The sequence below is a fragment of the Pseudophryne corroboree genome, chromosome 1 (genome assembly GCF_028390025.1).
Source record: "Pseudophryne corroboree isolate aPseCor3 chromosome 1, aPseCor3.hap2, whole genome shotgun sequence".
In the NCBI taxonomy this organism is placed as follows: domain Eukaryota; kingdom Metazoa; phylum Chordata; class Amphibia; order Anura; family Myobatrachidae; genus Pseudophryne; species Pseudophryne corroboree.
Window position 1 is genome coordinate 409,028,629 of NC_086444.1, and position 7,894 is coordinate 409,036,522.

Consider the following 7,894-nt stretch of genomic DNA (forward strand, 5'->3'; position numbering starts at 1 on the left):
CCCTGTGGAATCGGAGAAAGGGATTTATCGGTAAGTACCAAAATCCTGATTTTCAGCAAACATTTGATCAAAGTTGAGGACCTCTGCTTAGGCTGGCCATACATCTAAGGATTTATTGTCAAATCTGGTAATGAATGAGAGCAAATAAAAACTGACCATTTGCTCCCAAACACTGGAAAACAGACAAAAATGGTTAATCAGACAAATTTAGATAAATCCATTTGATTTAACCAATTTGTCTGACCATTTTTTCTGTCAGCCAATGGTCGGACAGTGGGTATAGCCAGGTGTTCAGTCAGGGCACCAATGAGTTAAACTTGTGGAGTGCAGCCTGGGAAGACCCTCCTCCCCTATACCCAGCGTGCCTCAGGCCAGTCAGTTTTTTTTCCTTGGTGCTTAGGAAAGGGGCACGTTTTTAAGGTGCAGGGCTTTCAGTCCTGATAACTTTAACTTACATTTTATTTTAACTTTCACTTCAGGCAGCGACTAGCGCTACCACTGCCTGCTTCACCACTCCGCTCTGCAGCCAGGTCCCGACCTCCATGGCCAGCCGCCACAGCACCTCCCAGGCATCGGGAACAGCTGCAGCAGATGGAGGCTTTCAGGTACTGGTCTCCAGCTCAGTGGGAGACCAACAGCGTGGTGAACAAATTTTTCTCTGACGTCCTAAGTGGATGCTGGGACTCCGTAAGGACCATGGGGAATATCGGCTCCGCAGGAGACTGGGCACAACTAAAGAAAGCTTTAGGACTACCTGTTGTGCACTGGCTCCTCCCACTATGACCCTCCTCCAGACCTCAGTTAGAATCTTGTGCCCGGCTGAGCTGGATGCACACTAGGGGCTCTCCTGAGCTCCTAGAAAGAAAGTATATTTAGGTTTTTAATTTTACAGTGAGATCTGCTGGCAACAGACTCACTGCAGCGAGGGACTAAGGGGAGAAGAAGCGAACCTACCTAACAGGTGGTAGTTTGGGCTTCTTAGGCTACTGGACACCATTAGCTCCAGAGGGATCGACCGCAGGACCCGACCTTGGTGTTCGTTCCCGGAGCCGCGCCGCCGGCCCCCTTACAGAGCCAGAAGCAAGAAGTGTTCCGGAAAATCGGCGGCAGAAGACTTCTGTCTTCAACAAGGTAGCGCACAGCACTGCAGCTGTGCGCCATTGCTCCTCGTGCACACCTCACACTCCGGTCACTGATGGGTGCAGGGCGCTGGGGGGGGGGGGGGGGCGCCCTGAGGGCAATATAAGACACCTTGGCTGGCAAATCATCACAATATATAGTCCCAGGGCTATATATGTGATAAATACCCCTGCCAGAATCCATAAAAAAACGGGAGAAAAGTCAGCCGAAAAAGGGGCGGGGCGATCTCCCTCAGCACACTGGCGCCATTTTTTCTTCACAGTGCAGCTGGAAGACAGCTCCCCAGGCTCTCCCCTGTAGTTTTCAGGCTCAAAGGGTTAAAAAGAGAGGGGGGGCACTAAATTTAGGCGCAATATATATATACAAGCAGCTATTGGGGGAAAAATCACTCAGTTATAGTGTTAATCCCTGCATTATATAGCGCTCTGGTGTGTGCTGGCATACTCTCTCTCTGTCTCCCCAAAGGACTTTGTGGGGTCCTGTCCTCAGTCAGAGCATTCCCTGTGTGTGTGCGGTGTGTCGGTACGGCTGTGTCGACATGTTGGATGAGGAAGGTTACGTGGAGGCGGAGCAGAGGCCGATAAATGGGATGTCGCCCCCTGTGGGGCCGACACCAGAGTGGATGGATAGGTGGAAGGTATTAACGACAATGTCAACTCCTTACATAAAAGGCTGGATGACGTAACAGCTGTGGGACAGCCGGCTTCTCAGCCCGCGCCTGCCCAGGCGTCTCAAAGGCCATCAGGGGCTCAAAAAACGCCCGTTACCTCAGATGGCAGACACAGATGTCGACACGGAGTCTGACTCCAGTGTCGACGAGGTTGAGATATATACACAATCCACTAGGAACATCCGTTACATGATCTCTGCAATGAAAAATGTGTTACACATTTCTGACATTAACCCAAGTACCACATAAAATGGGTTTTATTTTTGGGGAGAAAAAGCAGCCAGTGTTTTGTTCCCCCATCAGATGAGTGTATGAAGTGTGTAAAGAAGCGTGGGTTCCCCCGATAAGAAACTGTTAATTTCTAAAAAGTTACTGATGGCGTACCCTTTCCAGCCAGAGGATAGGTCACGTTGGGAGTAAGGCGCTCACACGTTTGTCAAAAAAGGTGGCACTGCCTTCTTAGGATACGGCCACCTTGAAGGAGCCTGCTGATAAAAAGCAGGAGGCTATCCTGAAGTCTGTATATACACACTCAGGTTCTATACTGAGACCTGCAATTGCCTCAGCATAAATAGTGCTGCTGCAGCGTGGTCTGATACCCTGTCAGATAATATTAATACCCTAGACAGGGATAATATTTTGCTAACATAGAGCATATTAAAGACGTCGTCTTATATATGAAGGATGCACAGAGGGATATTTGCCGGCTGGCATCCAGAATTAATGCAATGTCCATTCTGCCAGGAGGGTATTAGAAACCCGGCAGTGGACAGGTGATGCTGCCTTTAAAAGGCACATGGAGATTCTGCCCTATAAGGGTGAGGAATTGTTTGGGGATGGTCTCTGGGACCTCGTATCCACAGCAACAGCTGGGAAGAAAAATGTTTACCTCAGGTTTCCTCACAGCCTAAGAAAGCACCGTATTTTCAGGTACAGTCCTTTTGGCTTCAGAAAAGCAAGCGGGTCAAAGGCGCTTCCTTTCTGCACAGAGACAAGGGAAGAAGGAAAAAGCTGCACCAGACAGCCAGTTCCCAGGATCAAAAATCTTCCCCCGCTTCCTCTGAGTCCACCGCATGACGCTGGGTCTCCACAGGTGGAGACAGGTGCGGTGGGGGCGCGTCTCGGGAACTTCAGGGACCAGTGGGCTTGCCCACAGGTGGATCCCTAGGTTCTGCAAGTAGTATCACAGGGACACAGGCTGGAGTTCGAGGCGACTCCCCCTCGCCGTTACCTCACATCAGCCTTGCCTGCTGCCCTCGGAGAAAGGTAGTACTGGCGGCAATTCACAAGCTGTACTTCCAGCAGGTGAAATCAAGGTACCCCTCCTTCAACAGGGCCGGGGTTACTATTCCAAAATGTTGTGGTACCGAAACCAGACGGTTCGATGAGACCCATTCTAAAATTTAAATCCTTGAACACTTATATACGAAGGTTCAAGTTCAAAATGGAATCGCTCAGGGCGATTTATTGCAAGCCTGGAGAATTTCATGGTATCACTGGACATCAAGGATGCTTACCTGCATGTCCCTATTTACCCTCTTCACCAGGAGTACCTCAACATTGTGGTACAGGATTGTCATTACCAATTCCAGACGTTGCCGTTGGTCTGTCCCCGGCACCGAGGGTATTTACCAAGGTAATGGCCGAAATAATTATCCCGTACTTGGACGATCTCCTTATAAAGGCGAGGTCCAGGGAGCAGTTGTTCGTCGGAGTAGCACTATCTCAGGAAGTGCTACAACAGCACGGCTGGATTCTGATTCCAAAGTCGCAGCTGGTTCCTACGACGCGTCTACTGTTCCTGGGTATGGTTCTGGACACAGAACAGGATAAAAAGGGTTTCTCCCGGAGAAGTTCAAGGAGTTGTCGTCTCTAGACAGAGACCTCCTAATACAAATACAGGTGTCGGTGCATCAATGCACGCGAGCCCTGGGAAAGATGGTAGCTTCTTACGAAGAAATTCCATTCGCTAGGTCCCATGCAAGGATCTTCCAGTGGGATCTGTTGGACAAGTGGTCCGGGTCGCATCTTCAGATGCATCGGCGGATAACCCTGTCTCCAAGGGCCAGGGTGTCGCTGTTGTGGTGGCTGCAGAGTGCTCATCTTCTAGGGGGCCGCAGATTCGGCATACAGGACTGGGTCCTGGTGACCACGGATGCCAGCCTTCGAGGCTGGGGGGCAGTCACACAGGGAAGAAACTTCCAAGGACTATGGAAAAGTCAGGAGACTTCCCTACACATGAATATTCTGAAACTAAGGGCCATTTACAATGCCCTAGGTCAGGCTAGACCCCTGCATCAACACCGGCCGGTGCTGATCCAGTCAGACAACATCACGGCGGTCGCTCATGTAAACCGACAGGGCGGCACAAGAAGCAGGATGGCGATGGCAGAAGCCACAAGGATTCTCCGATGGGCGGAAAATCATGTGTTAGTACTGTCAGCAGTGTTCATTCCCGGAGTGGACAACTGAGAAGCAGACTTTCTCAGAAGACACGACCTCCACCCGGGAGAGTGGGGACTTCATCCAGAAGTCTTCCAAATGATTGTACACCGTTGGAAAAGGCCACAGGTGGACATGATGGTGTCCCGCCTCAACAAAAAGCTACAAAGATATTGCGCCAGGTCAAGGGACCCTCAGGCGATAGCTGTGGACGCTCTGGTAACACAGTGGGTGTACCAGTCGGTGTATGTGTTCCCTTCTCTGCCTCTCTTACCCAGGGTAATGAGAATAATAAGAAAGAGAGGAGTAAGAACTATACTCATTGTTCCGGGTTGGCCAAGAAGAGCTTGGTACCCAGAACTCCAAGAAATGATCTCAGAGGACCCATGGCCTCTGCCGCTCAGACAGGACCTGCTGCAGCAGGGGGCCTGTCTGTTCCAAGACGTACCGCGGCTGCGTTTGACGGCATGGCGGTTGAACGCCGGATCCTGAAGGAAAAGGGCATTCCGGAGGAAGTTATCCCTACGCTATTTAAAGCTAGGAAAGAAGTGAACGCAAACCATTATCACCGCATATGGCGGAAATATGTTGCGTGCTGTGAGGCCAGTAAGGCCCCAAAGGAGGAATTTCAGCTAGGTCGATTTCTGCACTTCCTACAGTCAGAGGTGACTATGGGCCTAAAATTGGGTTCCATTAAGGTCCAGATTTCGGCTCTATCGATATTCTTCCAAAATAGAACTGGCTTCACTGCCTGAAGTTCAGACTTTTGTTAAGGGAGTGCTGCATAGTCAGCCCCTGTTTGTGCCTCCAATGGCACCGTGGGATCTCAACGTGGTGTTGGATTTCCTGAAGTCGCATTGGGTTGAGCCACTTAAATCCGTGGAGCTACAATACCTCACGTGGAAAGTGGTCATGGTGTGGGCCTTGGCGTCGGCCAGGCGTGTATCAGACTTGGCGGCTTTGTCATACAAAAGCCCTTATCTGTATTTTATATGGATAAGGCGGAATTGAGGACTCGTTCCCAATTCCTTCCTAAGGTGGTATCAGTTTTTCATGTGAACCAACCTATTGTGGTGCCTGCGGCTACTTGGGACTTGGAGGATTCCAAGTTACTGGACGTAGTCAGGGCCCTGAAATGTATATGTTTCCAGGACGGCTGGAGTCAGGAAAACTGACTCGCTATTTATCCTGTATGCACCCAACAAGCTGGGTGCTCCTGCTTCTAAGCAGACTATTGCTCGCTGGATCTGTAACCCGATTCAACTTGCACATTCTGCGGCTGGACTGCCGCACCCTAAATCTGTAAAAGCCCATTCCACGAGGAAAGGGGCTCTTCTTGGGCGGCTGCCCGAGGGGTCTCGTCTTTACAAATTTGCCGAGCTGTTACTTGGTCGGGTTCAAACATTTTTGCAAGAGTCTACAAGTTTGATACCCTGGCTGAGGAGGACCTAGAGTTTGCTCATTCGGTGCTGCAGAGTCATCCGCACTCTCCCGCCCGTTTGGGAGATTTGGTATAATCCCCATGGTCCTTACGGAGTCCCAGCATCCACTTAGGGCGTCAGAGAAAATAAGATTTTACTCACCGGTATATCTATTTCTCGTAGTCCGTAGTGGATGCTGGGCGCCCATCCCAAGTGCGGATTGTCTGCAATACTTGTTTATAGTTATTGCCTAACTAAAGGGTTATTGTTGAGCCATCTGTTGAGAGGCTCAGTTATATTTCATACTGTTAACTGGGTATAGTATCACGAGTTATACGGTGTGATTGGTGTGGCTGGTATGAGTCTTACCCGGGATTCAAAATTCTTCCTTATTGTGTCAGCTCTTCCGGGCACAGTATCCTAACTGAGGTCTGGAGGAGGGTCATAGTGGGAGGAGCCAGTGCACACCAGGTAGTCCTAAAGCTTTCTTTAGTTGTGCCCAGTCTCCTGCGGAGCCGCTATTCCCCATGGTCCTTACGGAGTCCCAGCATCCACTACGGACTACGAGAAATAGATTTACCGGTGAGTAAAATCTTATTTTTTTTTACTTTTCACTTCAGGCAGCGACTAGCGCTACCACTACCACTGCCTGCTTCACCACTCCGCTCTGCAGCCAGGTCCCGACCTCCATGGCCAGCCGCCCCAGCACCTCCCAGGCATCGGGAACAGCTGCAGCAGATGGAGGCTTTCAGGTACTGGTCTCCAGCTCAGTGGGAGACCAACAGCATGGTGAACACCGCTGAGGGGGAGGCAGCTCCATCGGCCCTGGTAGTGGCACTTCTGCAACCCCCAGGGACATTACAGAGAGGGAATGGTCCCTGTGTAGGCTCTGGGGAGGGGGAGAGTTTGGGGGGGGGGGGGGGTGATAATCCTGTAGCTCCGTCCCCCAGCCCTGTTGCTTAGTCCTTTCAGTAGGAAATCAGCTTTTGTGCGCTCTCTCCTCCCTCCCTCATTCTTCACCCCTCCCATCTCTACACACTCAGCGGCCATTTTAGAAGCAGTACGCTGAGCATTTTATGTGAAGGAGGGTTTGTTCAGGTCCATACACTACTACAAGTTCTTGGGGATAGAGCCAAACCTGCCTCCCTTATACCAGCACTGCACCAGGTGTCAGGTTGTATAGTCCATGCCTCACCTCATGGTGTAGGTATTTGGACAAACTATTCCAGTTTTCTCTCTGTTGTCTATTACACACTGCTAGGGGTATTGTAGTGCACTAAGTTAGTGATATAGTATCATTGTACACTACTGTAGTGGGCTCACAGCTGCAGTACCAGACTCGCTTATTCCTTTATTTGTGGCTCTCTAGACCATTGTTATATAGCCCTATCTTCTTCTTACCTATATTTCTAGGTGTCTGTTTTGGTGACTGTCTGCCATGTGCCGGCGCACTACGGCGCATGCACACTTCAGACCTGATTGTTACTGTGCGAACACACACGTCAGCAATCAGGTCTGAATGAGCCCCTATTCCTCGTTCCAAAGCCGGATGATTCTATCCGTTCTATTCTATCCGTTCTACACTCAATTTACAAACCCGCGACCGGTTTCTTAGACTTCCGAAGTTTTGCATGGAATCCCTCAGATCCATCATGCAGGCCTTGGAACAGGGAGACTTTATGTCCTCTTTAGACGTCCAGGATGCGTATCTGCACATCCCCATACGGGAAAGTCACCAGTAATTTCTCAGTTTTACAATTCAGTGAGATCATTACCAGTTCCAGGCATTGCCATTCGTACTCTCCACGGCACCACGAGTGTTCACTGAGGTTATGGCAGTAATGACTGCCCAGTTGCGGTTAAAGGAAATCCGCATCCTCCCTTACCTGGACAATCTCCTTATGATGGCGCAGTCTCAGGCCAGTATTCAGGAACACATTTGTACCACTCTGACGTTTTTGCAGTCACACGGCTGGCTGATCAATTGGCGAAAATCCAGCCTCACTCCATCCCAGCGCATGATTCATTTGGGAGCACTATTGGATTCTCAGGCACTTGGGCGACAAGCAGAGAGCCATCCAGGAGATGATTCGAAACTTCCTGGCTCAAAAGACTATCTCAATTCACTTTTGCATGCGACTTCAGGAGATGATGGTCTCTTGCTTTGAGATGGTGTAGTTTGCTCAGTTTCACTCCAGTCCATTGCAGCTGGAACTCCTGC

At 50.2% G+C, this 7,894-nt stretch overlaps 1 protein-coding gene across 1 annotated transcript in view; it reads left to right on the plus strand.

Annotated features, from left to right (window-relative positions):
* The window catches only part of SART3 (spliceosome associated factor 3, U4/U6 recycling protein), a 329,224-nt gene that overhangs the window by 78,136 nt on the left and 243,194 nt on the right, over nt 1-7,894 (plus strand). The gene's annotated exons all lie outside the window — the stretch shown is intronic.